Source organism: Scyliorhinus torazame, chromosome 2 (assembly GCF_047496885.1).
Source record: "Scyliorhinus torazame isolate Kashiwa2021f chromosome 2, sScyTor2.1, whole genome shotgun sequence".
In the NCBI taxonomy this organism is placed as follows: Eukaryota; Metazoa; Chordata; class Chondrichthyes; order Carcharhiniformes; family Scyliorhinidae; genus Scyliorhinus; species Scyliorhinus torazame.
The window spans coordinates 99,055,314-99,074,815 of NC_092708.1; the positions used below are offsets into that span (position 1 = coordinate 99,055,314).

At 41.6% G+C, this 19,502-nt stretch overlaps 1 protein-coding gene across 8 annotated transcripts in view; it reads left to right on the top strand.

Annotated features, from left to right (window-relative positions):
* Positions 1 to 19,502, top strand: part of baz2ba (bromodomain adjacent to zinc finger domain, 2Ba) — a 603,362-nt gene that overhangs the window by 200,256 nt on the left and 383,604 nt on the right. The window contains exon 1 of one of the 8 annotated variants that reach the window (XM_072474634.1): positions 1,272 to 1,559. The exons of 6 other annotated variants lie outside the window; for them this stretch is intronic. The gene's annotated coding sequence lies outside the window, so the exon portion shown is untranslated. Of the gene's footprint in view, positions 1 to 1,271; positions 1,560 to 1,764; positions 1,783 to 19,502 lie in introns of those variants that run through there. One more of the 8 variants, XM_072474654.1, reaches the window with a different exon arrangement.

The following is a 19,502-nucleotide window of genomic DNA, read 5'->3' on the forward strand; positions in this document are numbered from 1 at the left end:
ATTCATCGACTTCTTCGCGGATAATTAATCGTCAGCAGAGGGGGGGGGGGGGGGGTTTAGGTTAGCGTAGATTAAGGGGTTAATTAATGGTGGGATCTGTTTGGGTGGGAGGTGGTATTTGCACTATGTTTATATTTTCATGTACATTGTTTATATTGCTGTTGTTACAATGCCAAAAAAATACCTCCATAAAATGTTTATTAAAAAAAAGAAATAGAAAAATATTAAAACTGGAACTATTTTGAATTGAAGAATCCTCCACACATCGGAATTCAAGCCTTTGACTTGGGTTTTAGTTTTCCATGATGCTTTCTATCGCATCGGACTAAAATCATATAAAGCCATGCTCTTATTACATGCTTTATATCACATCATAAATATCAAAAGCAGTTTTAAAGAGAGATTGGAACTCTCTATCTTCATTGAACGTTACAAACATCCCATGTCTTCCTATCCTGTGTGAAGAAAGACTGCGAATTGAAAGCTCTATCCCTTTTGCATTATTATTATTTCTTTGATAATACTGTATGGTATTGGATTCCTTAGACCAAAATAAATAAGGGTTATGCAAGCTCGTTCAAATCGGATTATTTACAATTTTTACCTTATTTAATATTTTAAACCATTTGATATCAAATAACTGCATTTAAACTTCCTAAATTGGGGTTTCTTTGCAAACATTTGTCTTTTCATTTTCATTTAACACTACTAATTTTTCTCCATAATTTAATGTTTCCTTACATGAGAATGGCAAAGATATTTCTGAACTTTTCCATTTGAAATGTAAAGGTCGTAATGACTGTTAGAAAATATCATTTAAAATATAATTAAAACCTCCTCTAAGAATAAGTCGTGTTTGTTTTATTTATGCTCATATAATGTGCTCAAAATTGTGAGTAGGTTGTCTAGATTGGGATTGCTATCTATTATAGGAAGGCAGTCAAAGTTATTTTGCAGAAGATTTTGTGTGGTATCAGGTGGAGCTCCATGTTGTGACGTGCATGTGGTTTACCTGCTTGAGTTCCTATTCAAATGTACAAGCTCATCAGTGTGCTGACTGCTCCACCTGCTTTTTAGTTGTTTCCAGGAAATTATGATGTGTGAACAGCAGGAAGTATTGCTTTGACCCCACAGACAGTATCTCATTACAATAATTGCTAATCTCTGAATAAGACAGCCATGTTTTGCGTGTGAGGCAAGATGGTGTGGTGGAGACCAGCTGCTCTTGAAATCTTTAAAATATACAAGGAAGCTTTGGTTTGTGGTTCGTTTTGAACTGCCTTTTTTTCTAATAACAGAGTTGTCTCTTGTGTGTTTGTGACCTCAAAAGGTCAGTAACTGTTGGCAATACAGTATGTATTCGTTCCATCATTCATACAAACTGAAAAACAACACGGTCTGTTACGAGAGCTGTCACTACTGTGCAGTGGAAGGATAATGGCTACTTCCTGATTAAACCACCGTTTATGCAGCTGATATTTAATAACTGCCTGTTCCTCAAGAGACTACACGCAGTATATGGATGTCTTCCTGTCTTTTTTTTTAAAAAAAGCAAAGAAGTAAGTTCTACATATATACCTTTTAAAATTGAGGACAACGTTATTCAAGAAATAAAAGACTGTAATGCCAAAACCAGCAATGAAGTGAAGAAAAAGTCATTTTTAAAAAACCTTGATTAAATTGGAAAAGTTTCAAAAATATGCAATGAAACTGAGACTGCAGCATACTAGCTAGATATATTGCGAAAACATTTTCCCCAGGAGTCACTGGTGTGGTTGACAGGTACTGTACTTTGTAAAGATTTGCACAAATTTTTGGTATTGTTTCTTCAAGCTGGTTTAGCTAACTATTTATTGAGGTCTGTGGATGACCTGTTACATGTTCATAGAAGGATATTTCAAAAATAGGTTTTATAATTGAAAATAATTATCAGTGCGAACCCTAGGAATAATGTTGTTTACATAAGCATTTTTCCCTGTTTTCCTTTAGTAGTCTTTTATGTCTTTTGCCCCTGCCATTACACACAATCCTTCTGCCTCCTCTCAAGGTACTGACATGATCTGTGTACCAGAAGTCCCCTCGTGTTCTGCTCAAGCATAGATGTGATTCTAAATAGTATTGACAGGGTATTCAACAATAGGGGCATTACAGCCGAGCCTAACCCTGTCCGGATACAGCTGTAAACCTCCCCTCCCCCCCCCCCCCCCCCCCCCCCCCAAGTGAATTTATCAGCAAGCCATTGGCAAATAATTACAATTTCATTTTAATCTGTAAAAAATTACTTTTCGTTGGACAAAATATTGCCAAATTGATTATTTGATTGGTTAATAAAAGATTTTTGCGGGTGAAAAATTTCCTAAAATGTACAGTAGAACATCATGTAATATCCTATGCAACTTGGCAACACTGGTCTCTCATCGTAAATGTAAGCAAACAGTAATAAATAAAACAAATAACTTCCATCTTGTTCGTGACAGTTCTATTGTATGATGATACTATACCTGGATAATATCACAAAATCTGTTCTCCACCCCACACTTGAGGCCTACTTTTGTTGATGAGAGTAGCACTGTGAGATTGCAGATGGTGTCATTGTGCTTTGTGACATTAAATATGTGGTACAACATGAGTTTGGCCTTGTTTACTGCTTTTGCAAATTGAAGTCTGAGTTTGTCTTGTGCATCTACTGTCCCTTCAGCCAGTAAGTAACAAAGTAAACACTGGTAATAAGATTATAATAAATTCCACATTTTCTATCTTTAAGCACTGCCTTTGTTTTAAGAGATTTCTTTTTTGTAACGTGAATGAAATTTGACCTGTCAACTTTGATCAGTTGGCAAGCATTCTGTTTTGCAAACATATTTTCCTTTTGCTCATCATATTTTAAATAAACAGCACTGTAAATTTCTGAGTAAATGTGTAACTATTCCATGATATCCAAGGATAGATGCAAATTTATGCAAGCTTTTATGCATTTGGTTTCCAATTTAGGAATTTTATTAAAACTTGGATAGTGCCGGTTTACATTAGGTTAAGTTGATTCCATTTTTTTGATCTTGCGTTATGCAGTTTTAGATTTTTGTTTTGTTTTTATCTGATATTTCAACAAGAAACTTGTACTTAAGCTAGAAGAAGCAATTACTTTGAACCTAGCCCTGCAACCAGTTTGGGCGTCAGTTTTCTTATTTATTGCAACCACTGGTCCCAAAGTAGGACTTAAGTTCAAGACAAGACAGGATTGAATCAGAAATCTGCATTTGTGTAAAAATGTTATACTGAAGAGAAGCAAATTAAAAGCACACAAGATTTCTCATTATAAAGTATAATTGGAATGACATTGGTCAGTAAACCGAAATATTTGAATGGTAGAAACATAACTGGCCAAAATGAAGCCGACAGGAAGCTTTTTGAATACCAGAAAGTGCATAATTTTGGGTGTGGAATTTTGTTGAGCAGTTGTGTTTCTAGGCCTCTAAGCTTTTTGCTGATTATAATGTCTCGACCCTCTTAAGATACATACAGACCTTAGCTCAGTTGATCTGTGTCAGAGACCAGAGGATAGACTTCAGGAACTACATGCAAGCAATGCAATGCAAGAGTCTTCATCTAATATTTTTCCTCAACTCAATGCAACAATATTGGCAGCTTGCTATAGAGTATGTGATTGAACCTGTGCATCGTACCGCTGCATTGCATTGAGTTTCAATAAAATAAGCCTTATTTGTGTAACATTTTGGCAAAAGATTATAAAGAACAGTGTGATAATCTAAAATAATGTGTCAGAACAAGATAATTATATGGAAAACTATATTCTAATGGTTGCTCTATACTCAGTGTTTTATCTGGTTCACAAGAACTCTCAGACCTTGATATAGCAACTTGCAGCAAGAATTGCAGAACTTTTGCTTCCTTCCGAGAGCCTGTAACAAATTTTGCATGTGTTTTTTCTAGAACTAGTAGTTGTTGATGTGTTTTCTTTAAAAATTGTACAACATTGTGTTCAACTCTATGATTAGGTTTAAGAAATAGATCTGAGTATTTAGTTAAAGTCTTTGAGTGATTAGCTAACGTGGACAGTGTGAACAGGGTTGAGAATATACCATTTCGCCCAATAAAACAAACATTTTCCTCCTTTTTCTGCGCTCTGTATTTTTTTTACTGTCTGACTTAATCACAATTATCACTAGCAAGAAGGTACTGTTTACTGTGTTGTTTAGTATTTTGACTCTATGGTTTTGCAGGATGTATAAAAAGTGCATACCTATTTCAAATTTGAAGTCTATCCTAATAAATGTTAAAACGTGGTATGAATTAAGTATAACATGCTAGAAAATGTAATAATTTATTTAGCAAGATCTCACCGTTCCCTTAATTGCAGTTACTGCAGTTACTCAGCTTGTTCTCAATTCAATGTCGTATTCTTTCCTTCCACCATTGCTTCTTAGCAGGCATCTCAATGTTTCATAAATTTACGCAATTATTTAGTTGGATTACAATTGAATTGATATGCCCTGCTTAGAATGAATTCAAGCTTCAGCATTCATTGTAACTTGCTGATGAACAGTATTTGCAGGTTTTGCAAAAATTCTGCACCGCCAGGCTGGCTGGAGCAAAAATAATTTGAAGGCTGCAAAGTTCAGTTCCACAATGCCACCTGTGCAGGTGTTACAGAAGCCTGGAGCTCATTAAATGGCGGCCATACAGTTTCTGGCCACTTCAAGCATAGGTCGCAGTGATTGAAGTTGGCAGTACATACATACAACCCATTAGCTGGGATCATCCAGAGTGGGAAGATTCGCCCTTGTGCATTCCCTGGTGCCTGTTGAAGCTTGAATTCATTCTAAGCAGGGTACATCAATTCAAGTCCAATTAAATAATTGCACAAATTTATGAAACATAGAGACGCCCGCTAAGAAGCAATTGTGGAAGGAAAGAATATGCCATTGAATTGAGAACAATCCGAGTAGCTTCAGTAACTGCAATTAAGGGAACGGTGAGATCTGGCTAAATAAATTATTACATTTTCTATCTTTTTCTGTCTTTGTCAGGCCTGGCTACCCTAGTGGTTGCGGTACAATTGGTGGAGAGCTACTGACTTTCTTTAGGTGGATTGAAGGTGGCCTTGGTCAAGGCTTTTTGAATGAAAGGCAATAGAGGAAAGACATTGGCAGTTATCATTGCTCTGCTGCAGAACTCATTCTCACTCTGTCTGTGAGCTGGCAGATGCAATCCATTACCTTGAACTTCCTGCAGCCCAGTCGGTAATTCACCATGAGCTGACCAGAACTCTACACAGCTTTTCTGAGCTCATGTCTGGTGAGTGTCCGAGGAAGTGCTACTTCATCAGTCACCAGTTATTTTAACCTTGTATAATATTAGAGACTGCACTGCTTGACCAGGTGACAAATAATGGGTATCTGAAAGCAAAAATGGAGAAAGGGCAGGATGGCATGAAGGAACAGATAAGGAGTTTAGGACTTGTGGGCATAGTGGAGTAGTAGTATTATCACTGGACTAGTAATCCAGAGACCCAGGGTAATGCTCTGGGGTCCTGGGTTCAAATTTCACCACTGCAGATGGTGAACAATTTAAATTCAATAAAAACCTGGAAAAAAACATTTGGTTCACTAAGATCCTTTAGGGAAAGAAATCTGCCATCTTTACCTGATCTAGCTTACATGTTGTGATATGCATAAGCAATCATATAAATAGTAATGTATACGACCTCCAACCAGCAGGTGGCAGTAGAGAACAACCACGTGACTTTGTTACCTCGGAGTCTGGAGATAGTCGTCGTGGTGGATAGTCATATTTGTAGTAGCGCTTGGATAATTTATTATAGTTAGTAGTTTTTTTATATATTTCTCATAGATATCTAACCCATGCATTTATTTCATAATAAACATTTAACTAATCAAGAACTAGATGTTCTCTTGTGCATGATTCTTACCGGCCAAGCACAGAACATAATACATGTGACTCCAGATCCACAGCAATGTGGTTGACTGTTAAGTTCCCTCTCAGTTCAAGGCATTTAAGGCTGGGCAATAATTTTTTTAATTATAAATTTAGAGTACCCAATTAATTGTTTCCAATTGTGGGGCAATTAGCATGGCCAATCCACCTACCCTGCCTATCTTTGGGTTGTGGGGGCGAAACCCACGTAAACACGAGGAGAATGTGCAAACTTCACACGGACAGTGACCCAGAGCCGGGATGGAACCTGGGACCTCGGCGGCATGAGGCAGCAGAGCTAGCCACTGCACCACCGTGCTGTCCTCAGGCTGGGCAAAAATTACTGGTCCAGCCAGCGACATCCCATTAATGAATTTTTTAAAAGTCTAAAAATTAGAGTCCGACTCTTCAGGAGTGAAATTAGAAAACCCTTCCATGTGAAGTGAGGTACAGCTTTAGAATTCCCTTATGCAAAATCAAATTGATGCTAGATCAATTAATTTCAAAACTTATGTGATGAAGGCTGCCATTGTAATTTTAAAGTTGAGACTGTTAGATTTTTGTCAACAAAAGTTATTGAGGGATATGAGGCAAAGGTGGTTATGATTTGAGGGCCTCCTGGCCTCTTATGGAAACATCACCTCCCTCCTCCTTAATCCTGTGCACTAAGATGTCCAACGCCACATCATAGAACCCTGGAGCCTTCTCTCTGACCAACTGCTTTGTTTGGCAGTCTCCCCCCATCCCTCAAACACTTTCTAACCGTTCGAGCATCTTCTGTAGCATGGGTGCAACCTGCTGTTATGAGGGCAGGTTACTTTGAGAAGTGCAGGCCAACAGTACATCATGCTAGCAATATACACTTCTGAATGCCTCTACTGAGTTACAGTTGAACATCAGCATGTTTGCACTGGACTGCACATGACAATTATTAAAATAAACAGACAGCAAAAAGTTTGCATGCTGCCTACCTCAACTTGACTGAGTATGGGGCAATTAACATTATCATGTTGTGCCCGCTAAAAAGCCTAGCCCAACTTTGAATCTATTTGAGACTCTTCGGAGATTCACTATATAAGCACAGTAAATTGAAAAGTGCTTATGTAAGAACAGTTCGTGCATCAATGAAGATTCAATCACAAATCTATTGTAACTTCACTTCATAATAAATGCCGGCAATGTGTTGAGTTTGCTCATTCCCTGTCTGCGTGAGTCTCACCCGCACAATCCAAAGATGTGCAGGGTAGGTGGATCGGCCACAATAAATTGCTCCTTAATTGGAACAAAAAAAGAATTGGGCACTCTAAATTTATAAAAACTAAATAATAAATGCAGACATTTTAAGCATTTGTTAGTGTATGGTTTGATGCAGAGATATGTGCTTTGATAATGTGGATTTTTTATTCGGAGTAGAACTGTGTGGTTAATGGATTAGTTTAAAGCCACCTTGAAGATCATTCATTGATTTATTCTCCAAATGCATTGAACCCCTGCAATATCTTGCGGACCTGACTGTTTTCACAAGATACCATAAAGTGTCTATAGTGAATGTCAAGTGTATATCAGGATATTGTGGGGAGATGGGCAGTGGTGGGGTAGGGGGAGGTGGAGGATCTATATCAAAGCATAATTTTGTACCTGGGTGTTATAATAATCTTTGAACTTGGGAGTGGTGGGGGGGCGGTGGTGATTGTCATGCACAGTTTGGTACTAAACCATGTAACAACAAAAACAAGTGTTTGCCTTTATATAGCACCTTTAATGAAGTAACTTCTCTATGACACTTCAAGAGTATTATCAAAAAGAATCTGGCATTGAGTCACATGAGGACACCCTCAGCCAGGTGACTAAAAGCTCAGTCAAAGAGTTATGTTTTGAGGAGTGAAAGAAGTGTAGGAAGGGAGATTTGAAACAGGAAATCTGTGGTACTCTACAGCGTTGTTGATGGTTGACCAACCATTTAGTCTCATTAATATATCTGCAAGGATAAAGCTATCATTTGATACCTTGAGTTATTTCTGCTCAGCTTTGGATAATATGCAAATTCTGCTGTGTAAGGTAATCCTGGGTGGTTAAGTAATAGAAAAATTATCAGTGGTCTTTGCTGCTGAACTGTGCTATCAGGCTAAAGTTCTGCAGTGTTCTTGGACACAATTTCGGTTCCCTTAGCTGTGGCTCTTTGCAAGCTGCACCAAGGCTCCTAAGTGAGTGGGGTATAGGAAATGTAGATTTGGAATCCAGAGGTTCTTCACCTTGGTGAAAGGTTACTTGTAAATTGGACAACTGGATGATAAAATAAAATGATGAATGAAGTGTAGAAGATCGGGCCTAGGAATAGTGCCTCGGTAGATTATCGAAGGTTCGCAAATAAATTGCTGCTCGGCTGCTGATAAATGCAGAAGTATGACACCAACTTGCAATTATATGGCACAGCTAACGTTGTATACCATCCTAAATAATCAAAGGAACATAATTAGAGGATTAGAAATTCGACATTGAGCCTTCAAGGTTTCTACACTCGTCTAATTCTGATTTGGACGTGCCGGCTTTGGGCTGGGGTGGGCACAGTAAGAAGCTTTACAACACCAGGTTAAAGTCCAACAGGTTTGTTTCGAATCACTAGCTCTCGGATCATAGCTCCTTCATTAGGTGAGCGTTGGCCTTTTGTGCATCCCTGATTTTAATTGCTTTACCATTGGTGGACACTTAAGTTCTGGAATTCCCATCCCTAAACTTGTCAGCTTCTCTTTACTCGTTTAAGATTCTCCTTAGAACCTTACTCTTTGAATTAAATATTTAGTCCTAATTTCTCCTTATTTGCATCAGTGTAAAATGTTGTTTGAAATTGCTCCTGTGAAGAGCCTTGGGAGATTTTAATATACTATTAGCATCATATAAATTACATTTTGGTGGTGGTGGTGGTGGGGGGGCCACGAGGCCAGAGTTGGAGATCACCAGTTTTGGGGCCAGAGAATGTTATACATAAGATGGAGTGAACTGCTGTTTGGACTGCTCTGAAGGAACCCTGGAGTGGCAAAATGAGGGTCAAAATTTGTGGTGGCCTGTTGCACGCTACACAGCCTTGCTTTTGAAAGGTCCTGTTACCAACTATATCAGTGTTTTTCAAATTTTTTTTCTGGGGACCCATTTTTACCAGCCGGCCAACTTTTGGGTCCCACGCTGGCCGAACTTTGCGACCCATGCCGGTTGACATTCACTACACACCATTTTCTCTTACCTTTAATGCGAGAGGTGAGCCTGCTTGGTCTTCATTTACTTGTTTGCCGCTGACAAAATGGAGGATTTGCAATCGCGCCCAAAGCATTTGACATCAGCATTCGGGGCGCATGACCTCTCTGCCATGCTTCAGGCAGGAAGATTGCATTGAATTAAAAAAAAATCTTTTGGGTCAGCACACTGACGTCAGGAGGAGGCGGTGATTCTCGCTGGGCTCCGCGCATGTGCACTGATGAGCTGGCTCGCATGCGCAGCGCGCCCACATTTTTTAGCTGGTCGCGGCCGTCATTTTTAAAGCCACTTGCAGCAAGCATTGTTAAAAGCTGGCTGCTGTGCGTGAATTCCCGCGATTCGGAACGCCGCAATGGATGGCTCCGAGATCCTCCCGACACCTGCCCGCGACCGACCCCTACTTTGAAAATGCCTGACCTATATGACAAGGAGTAGGATGAAGGCAAGAAGTAACAACGCTCTCCTTTCTGGATAAGCTGGTGATAACACCAGTAAATGCAACCCCAGTTCCGCAATCATCATCAGTCCCACACCACATCATCACAATGTCCACTTTGCCAAAATGGAGAAATAAATGCCAGCCAGGTAAGAATTCCAAACCAGATATAAATTGAATCATCGCATTTTGATCACCCTTGTGCATTCCCTTAGTCCCTCTCTTTGTGAATTTCCACGTGCTAATGCTCCTATGATGTGTCGTAGAAACATAGAATCATCGAATTTACGGTGCAGAAGGAGGTCGTTGGGCCCATCGAGTCTGCACCGGCCCTTGGGAAGAGCACCCTACTTAAGCCCACAACTCCACCTTATCCCATAACCCAGTAACCCCACCTAGCCTTTTTTGGACACTTAAGGCCAATTTATCATGGCCAAACCACCTAACCTGCACATCTTTGGACTGTGGGAGGAAACTGGAGGACCCAGAGAAAACCCATGCAGACACTGGGAGAACGTGCAGCCTCCGCATAGCCAGTGACCCAAGCCAGGAATCGAACCTGGGACCCTGGAGCTGTGAAGCAACAGTGCTAACATAGCTTAACATAGAATTTACAGTGCAGAAGGAGGCCATTCGGCTCATCGAGTCTGCACCGGCTCTTGGAAAGAGCACCCTATCCAAGGTCAACATCTCCACCCAACACTAAGGGCAATTTTGGACACTAAGGGCAATTTATCATGGCCAATCCACCTAACCTGCACATCTTTGGACTGTGAGAGGAAACCGGAGCACCCGGAGGAAACCCACGCACACACGGGGAGGATGTGCAGACTCCGCACAGACAGTGACCCAAGTCGGAATCGAACTTGGGACCCTGGAGCTGTGAAGCAATTGTGCTATCGACAATGCTACCGTTTTTGTAAGGGCCCCGAAGAATCCAGCACGAGTTTTAAGGATACAAAATAATAACGTTTATTTACTATAACAATATATACATAACAGTAGCAGTAACTTCCCTTGCTACCTTCTCCTTCCTCCTGGTTCCTGGACTGGCCAGCTTATTTATAGTAGGAGTTTCTCCGCCCCCCTCATTGGGGAAGTTCATACTCCCATAGGATTGTGGGATAGTCATTAGTCCCCAGCCAATCGTCAGTAGGCAGGTTATAACAACCGTGCTGCCCCTAACCACTGGAAGCATCCTCCTAAATCTCTTCTGCACTCTTTCTAGTTTAACAATATCCTTCCTATAATAGGGTGACCAGAACTGATCACAATATTCCATGTGTGGTCTTATCAATGTCTTGTATAACTTCAACAAGACGTCCCAACTCCTGTATTCAATATTCTGGCCAATAAAACCTAGCATGCTGAATGCCTTCTTCACCACCTGCGACTCCATCTTCAAGGAGCTATGAACCTGTACCCCTATATTTCTTTGTTCTGTAACTCTCCCCAACTCCCTACCTGCCCTGATTTAATCTACCAAAATGCATCACCTCACATTCATCCAAATTAAACTTCAATTGCCATTCATCCGCCCACTGGCCCAATTGGTCAAGATCCTGTTGCAATCTTATATAACCTTCTTCACTGTCCACTATGCCACCAATCTTGGTGTCATCTGCAAACTTACTAACCATGCCTCCTCGATTCTCATCCAAATCATTAATATATATAACAAATAACAGTGGACCCAGCACTGATCCCTGAGGCACACCGCTGGTCACAGGCCTCCAGTTTGAAAAACAACCCTCCACAACCACTCATTGGCTTTGGTTGCCAAGCCTTGCTTCAGTTTGAGATGGTGGCTAGGAACGAGAATAGAATCTGTGTTGAGGGAATGGAGTACTTGACTAGGATCGAGAACAATAGCTTTCATCTGCCCACTGTTTCATTGGAGAAACTGGATCATTAAATATGATCAAGACTGAGATATCAGTTTTTTAATCAGTAAGAGAATCAAGGGTCATGTGGATAAAGTGGGAAAATGGAGTTGAGGATTATTATATCAGATCAGCCATGATCTCATCGAATAGCAGAGCAGACTCGATGGGCCAAATAGACTACTTAGGTCCATCAGATATAGGAGTAAAATTCTGCTCCTACACCTTATGGGCTTGTAATCTAAAATGTCAATCATTCAAGAGTGGATGTTAGACGAGCAGTCTTACTTGAGGTAGTGAAGGGATTGAGAGAGTGATGGTGAGGTCAAGATGAGTATTGTCAGCATACATGTGCAACCTGAAGTAATATACTTGATTTCTTCCTCGTACTCAATTACATGCTACCCTGTATGGCATCTTCCATTGATATGTGTTATGGGGATAGGGTGAAGGTGTTGACCTTGGGTAGGGTGCTCTTTCCAAGAGCCGGTGCAGACTCGATGGGCCGAATGGCCTCCTTCTGCACTGTAAATTCTATGAATAATATTGGTGGGCTCAAGTGCTAATGGAGTATGTGCGAAGAGATGTCATTGTAGAGTTTTTGCTGCCTACAACAATGGGTCTGAGTGGAACCAGATGACAGCAATCTCATTCAGGTACACAACAGAGGAGAGCGGCATTGGAGGAGGATAATGTCATCAACTATGTGACGAGTGTCAGACAGGTTGAGAAGGATTTTTTCATAAATTTACAGAGCAGAAGGAGGCCATTCGGCCCATCGAGTCTGCACCGGCTCTTGGAAAGAGCACCCTACCCAAATCCACACCTCCACCCTATCCCCGTAACCCCACCCAGCACTAAGGGCAATTTGGGGCACTGAGGGCAATTTAGCTTGGCCAATCCACCTAACCTGCACATCTTTGGACTGTGGGAGGAAACGGGAGCACCCCGAGGAAACCCACGCAGACACGGGGGGAATGTGCAGACTCCACCCAGACAGTGACCCAGCGGGGAATCGAACCTGGGACCCTGGAGCTGTGAAGCAATTGTGCTCACCACCATGCTACCGTGCATGGTGAGGCTATATTTGTGATTTTGACTAAGCCTATTTCATTGCTGTAGCAGGGATGAAAACCAGATTGAAGAGATCCAAATACGAGTTGAATTGTGAGCATGGATTTACGAATAGACAATTTGTTCAAGACTGGAGAGTAAAGAAAGGTTAGAAATGGCGTGGTAGTTTGCAAGGATAGAGGAGTCAAGTGTGTCATTTTTTTTGAGACTTGCGATGGCGGCTGTTTTGAAAGTGAGGTGGCACATTACACGAGGAGAGGGAACCATTAACAATATGATCCAGCCAGGAAGTTAGGTGGTAGCCATTGAGTGGGAATGATTCAAGAGTAAGTGGTAGATTTCATGCACAGGATAAAATTTAAACTGACATGAACAGAGTTAGGAGAGAACCTAGATTATGTTGATTTCAAGTGTAGAAGGTTGGCATCCTGTGACTGATGAAGCCAATCTGGCAGGACTGCTTGAAAACAAGCTGCTCCTACCAGCAAAATAGCTTAATAGTAAGGTGGAGGTTGCTGGAGGTAAGGTGAGCGCGGGATAAAGGACTAAAGACTACATTCAATAAAAGAGTTGAGATTGTTGTAGAAAGATGTTGGGGGCGATGCTCCCAAATGGAGCCCAAGTGTTCGCGCCGTCGTGAACGCCGTCGCGTTTCACGACGGCGTGAACCGGGACCCATGTACGACCTATTCTGTCCCCCACAGGGGGCCAGCACGGCACTGGAGCGGTTCACGCTGCTCCAGCCTCCTTTCCCGGTGCCAAATGGGCGCCGCACCAACCTGTGCTTGCGCGGGGGACTTCTTTAGTGCGACGGCCCCGACTCAACATGGCGTCGATGTTCAGGGGCCGGCCGCGCAGGGACGTAGGGGCGGGGGGGAGAGACCGTCCCGCCGATTGGTGGGCCCCGACCGCGGGCCAGACCCCATCGGAGGCCCCCCCCTCCCCCCCGGTGCAGGAGGGACCCCCCCTGCCCCCCAACACCACAGGCCGCCCCCCGACCGTTCGCGTAGTATTCCCGCCGGCAGCGACCAGTGGTGAACGGCGCCAGCGGGACTCTGTCGTGGCCGCTCGGCCCACCTGGGCCTGAGAAACGGTGTCCCCGCCGATTCCCGCGGCCGGTGGCGCGCCAAACGTGCCGGCGCAAATGGCGCCGATTCTCCGCACCTCGGAGAATCAGCAGCGATTCTCCGGCCCGGCGCGGGGCTCGGAGAATTGCCCCCGTTATCTTGTTTTGAGTCAATTTCCTGGAAATCAAAATATAATTTGTAGAGCTCAGAAGGGTAAAGGATGATGTGCTAAATACCTTCAGGATTAAGAAGGGGTATGTTATGGCATTATTTGCATGGACCTGCAGGATCATGCAAGCAGGCACAAATTGAAGATAATTGCAAAAAGAATGAAGTTAGAAATTATTTCTGTTTTATTAATGGTAGTTATGCTGCTATGGATGTTTAAGTAGTATCCAAAAATTATTTTCAAAGGACATTACTTATTTGTAAAGGAGGAATATTTAAAGGTAATTGGAAGAAGCAGAAAAACAGAGTTGGCCTGGGGGTTCATGGAGAAAAATGGCAGCATAGACTTAATGTTTCTGTTTTTGCGCGGTAATGTTCTATGATTCTGTGATATTGCTATTCAAATTGTGGTATAATATCGCTATCAAAAGCAGCTGATATGATTGCAGGGGCCTGCTATTTATTCAGTGCTGAGATCTGTCATTTTCAAAAAAGAAGTAACAAGCAAACAAGACCATGTCATGAGGTTGATTTGTTTCTTTTTGTGTGGGTTAACTTGCACAGACTGGAGTGTGTTATAAGATAGGTGCATCTCGAGGTTTGGATAACCATGGCACACTGCAAACACTTTGTGGTTTGATGTCTCTCTAGATCTCAGTCTGTTGATGCCTTGCAATGACTTATCTTTTAAACTGTATATAATAGGATTTTTTTATTGTAACTTTTTTAACCTCACTTTTTAAACAGTGCTGAAATGCAAAAATGGAATGCTCCTTGTTTGCCTGTTTACTTTTAAGGAATCATAACTTCTTTTTTCCAAAAAAAAAGTATATTTTTCTGAATTTATGAGAAGTTTAGCATTTTGCGAACATGAGATGCAAATTGTGTTGAACATAGAATTCCGACAGTGCAGAAGGATGCTATCGCCGTAACCCCACCTAACCTGAGCATCTTTGGACTGGGAGGAAACCGGAGCACCTGGAGGAAACCCACGCAGACACTGAGAGAGTGCATAATCCACACAGTCACCCAAGACTGGAATTGAACCCAGGTCCCTGATGCTGTGGGGCAGCAGTGCTAACCACTGTGCTGTATTATTTTTAGCAGGGTAACAGCATCACTGAGCTCAAAGCTAAAACTGTCCATGAAACACAGTTCAGTGGAAGACTTGTAACCAGTTAATAGATTTAATTGCCACTTCATGTTGCAAAGAGCCCGAGAAAATTAGGGGTGCATAGGACAAATCATGTAATTCCCAAATTTGTTCCAAAAAACAACTGAGTAAGTGTATGTCAATAACCTGTACTGCTAGTATCCCAAATAGAATTCCTGTATAAAATAATAATAATGATCTTTATTAGTGTCACAAGTAGGCTTACATTAACACTGCAATGAAGTTACTGTGAAAATCCCCCAGTCACCACACTACGGCGCCTGTTCGGGTACACAGAGGGAGAATTGAGAAAGTCCAATTCACCTAACAAGCACGTCTTTTGGGCCTTGTGGGAGGAAACTGGAGCACCCGGAGGAACCCCAAAAAGACACAGAGAATGTGCAGACTCCACACAGACAGTGACCTAAGCCAGGAATCGAACCTGGGACCCTGGTGCTGTGATAACCACTGTGCTACCATGCCGCCCAAACTCCTTTGACAAATTTTTTTTTTTTTAAATAGAGAAGGATTGCTGAAAATTTAAGCAGTTTTCTTCACACGGTTAACATTATAGATACTAAGCATTGAATTCCTGTTACCTAACAACTGATAAATGCCTTGTGTATGGATTAAAAACAACCTTTCAAAATGTGCCAAGTGGACTTTCTTGATTTGGTCTGTGTTCTCAAAACAAAATGCTAATTTTATTCTTCACACACTCCACACTGTGTTGCTGAGTTAATTTATATTGCAGCAACTTCAGCAGTATGTCTATATTCATATAGGTATGAAATATATCCAAATATACATATCAGTATATTTTAATGGCAATTGGAAACATTGAAATGTTTATTAGCAGTAAAATGTCGTCTTGAAATTTTAGAATTCAATTACTTTGTTTTTATTTCCAAAGATCTATCTTCATACAGCATGGTTGATAGATTGACACATTTTAAAAGTTGTTATAAGAATGGTGTTTTATGTCAATTCTTATAGTTGCAGAATGTGCTGTGATGATAATCATATTGATTGCCTATTTATTTTGAAACAAGGCAGAGGCTGCTTTACTTTTAATTTGTGGTGCAACCCAATTTAAATATTGGACACAATTGAAAAATATGACTTTTGCAGAGTGCAAATAGTGGTGATGCCACATCACAAAATTGTTAAATGATGCAGAAGTATAGCTCAGCTAAACACCTGCCAGACTTGTTTGTCATTTGGATGGTTGGCGAACAATAGCTACTGCTTCAGACAAAGCCAGCTCAAGCAAAACTAACATCTTAAGACCCTTGGCTAACTGCATTTTAATTAATAGTTGATTAGTAGGAAGTAATTAAGAGTCAATTCAAATGTTAATTGAACACAATACACTTTTGCTTAATTTAATCTTCATTTTATCTTCAAAGAAAATTCTTAGTTTTTCTACCTATACTCAACAGTTCACCTATACTCAAACTTGTAGTTTTATAATTATGCTGACCACCATAACATGATTTGTGCAATGGGTGCCAATTCTGGTCCAAATTCATTAAGGATTCCATTTTGTGGATCTTGCAGTATAACTGTTGAAATAATATTAATTTACATTATGTGCTTTGTAAATTAGGCTCTAAAAACGCTGCCTTCAGTTGCAATACACCATGCTTGCTTTTTATGACTGTTAAGCTACATTGGATGCTGCAGAGCCCATTGTTTTCAGAATAAATTTGCAATTTTTGATTCGGGTTTATATTAAATTCTGAAAGTGAACTTTAATAAAGAAAGGTATGCATTTATTTATCACATTTAATGAAAACCAATGTCCCAAAGTACTGTAGAATCATTGAGTACTTTTGAAAGGTAGTCATAGTTGTAATGTAGGAAAAGTGGCAGCCAATGTGCAATCAGTAGGGACCACAAACAGTACTATGATAAAGAACAAATGACCTGTTCTTGTGATGCTGATTGAGGGATAGATATTGGCTAGGGCACTAGAGAGAACACTCTTTTAAATAATGCTTTGGAAGTGGGATGTTTACCATCCCATCTGAAAGACGGTGCCTCTGATAGTGCCGCAGTCCTGCTGTACTTCGGTGCAGTGTCAGCCTCATTGTTTTTGCTCAAGTGTCTGGAGTGGGACTTGAATCCACAACCTTCTGACTCAATAATGAGGGTGCTACCACTTCGCCACTTCTTTTTTTAAATATAAATTTAGAGTACCGAATTCATTTTTCCAATTAAGGGACAATTTAGCGTGGCCAATCCACCTACACAGCACATCTTTGGGTTGTGGGGGCGAAACCCACGGGAGAATGTGCAAACTCCACACGGACAGTGACCCAGAGCCGGGATCGAACCTGGGACCTCGGCACCGTGAGGCAGCAATGCTAACCACTGCGCCACCGTGCTAACCACACACACTTAGCCACTTCTAATGCACAATTCCCATACTTCATCCAGAAATCTTGCTCACCTATCCTGACTGCTTGTATTTCTGCGCAACTATAATGCTTATGATATTGAGCTGTTTGTAGAACAAGCTAAGTGTAATCAGGGGTGACTGGCGCGCATTGACTCTATGATGATGTAAAATACCACCTTTCTACCCAAGTTTGTGTTGTAGCTACGTTTTTTAACTTTAATTCTGTTGACTTCAGGTGGCGCAATACAATGGGAGGAAGCGCATGAGGTGGCTCCTGCTTTTCGCCCGCTACAAACTGTTTACTTGACAAAAACTTCATAATTTAGTGAAATAGAGTTTTTACCTTATTGAGATGCCCAGCAGAGACAAAACTTGAGAAGGATTCAGGCCAAAATCTGTCGAAGGATTCAGAGACCTCGCAGGATTCTTCTGGGAGTAAGTTGACGGGGTTGAGTTCTCCGTTTCCTTTTCTGACCACTCCACTAACGGCCAAAGATCTCGTTAGCATTTTGGCGAGCGAACTAAAGAAACACTGTCAAAGTTTGACAGTAGATCTTAAAAGATCAATTGAAGAGGTTTTCGCCTCAGCGTGGATAAGACTGACGAGGCTCATCATCGCAAATAAAGACATCAAGATGGCATTAACAGACCACAGTGATTGGATCACCTCTCTAGAGACCGGCTGATCTTATTTCGGTGGTCAAATGTAATAAGTCACTGAAGGCTAAACTGAGCAAGAGGATGGAGGGCTGCACCCGAAGTGAATATTTTTCAAGCATGTTTTGCAAGATGGTGGATGAGGGTGTGTTCACATTAGACTGGGCCTATTCCTCTCTGCGACCAAAGCCTCGATCTGGAGATCTGCCTCGTGCGATTATCCTATGATTTCATAACTTCCAGGAAAAGGAACATGTCCTTCACTGGGTTAGAGAGCATAGAGATGTCAAATGGGATGGCCACTCCATCAGGCTGTACCAAGATCTGGTACGGACCTGGCAAAACGAAGATCTGCCTTCAACAACGGTGTATAGAAGTGGAGACAGATTTGGAATGGTCTACCCAGCTCGCCTTTAAGTGGCTGTTGGGGGCAATGACTGCTTTCCTTTCCTTTGGCTCCTCCCTCCTAATTGCTGAAGAAGGGTTGATCCTCGGCTCAACGTGGCGAGGGGTCTATCGCAGACCTATATGGCTATATTCTCTCTTCGGATCCCTCTCCATTGGATGGGGTGAGGGCGAGATGGGAGAGGGAGCTGGGTCCTGTTCTTACTGATGAGGCTGGGAGGAAAGCCCTCTACAGGGTCAACTCCATGTCCTCTTGTGACTGGTTGAGTTTGATTCAGTTCAAAGTGTTGCACATGACACACAACCAAAGCAAGGATGAGTGGGTTTTTACCAAATGTGGAGGACAAGTATGATCGCTGTTCGCTTTCCCCAGCTAACCACACACGCAAGTTTTGGTCCTGCTTCAAACTTGCCAGCTTCTGGATTTCCTTTTTCAAAGCTATATCATAGATTTTTCGAGTGGTTTTGAGCTATGACCATTGGTAGCCATATTTGGGGTGTCAGATTCACCGGCATTCCACTCTGGGATAGAGGTGGATGTTGTCGCCTTTGCCTCACTGATAGCCTGGAGGTGAGTTTAAAAAATAATAATTTAGAGGAGCCAATTCTTTTTTACCAATTAAGGAGCAATTTAGCATGGCCAATTCACCTACCCTGCACATCTTTTTGGGTTGTCTGGGTGAGACCCACTCAGTCACTGAGAGAATTGTAAACTCTGCATGGGCAGTGACTTGGGGCCAGGAAAAAAACCTCGGTCCTCAGCGCCGTGAGGCAGCCATGTTAACTACTGCGTTGTTGTGCTGTCCGTGAGGAGGCGAATATTATTTAGCTGGGAGTGTCCTATCCCGCCCAGTGCCTCTGCCTGGCTGGGCAATTTAGGACTTCTCGCCACTTAGAAAAAAATAACTATACAATCAGAGGGTTGGTGGGTAAGCTCTACCTTAGTTGGGAACCTTTCATTTCCTTTTTTAAGGATCAAGACACTGTCTGCTATTAGGGGGTTTAGTTATGTTTGGGTTTTAGTTCATGTTTTTTATTGACTATTTGTAAC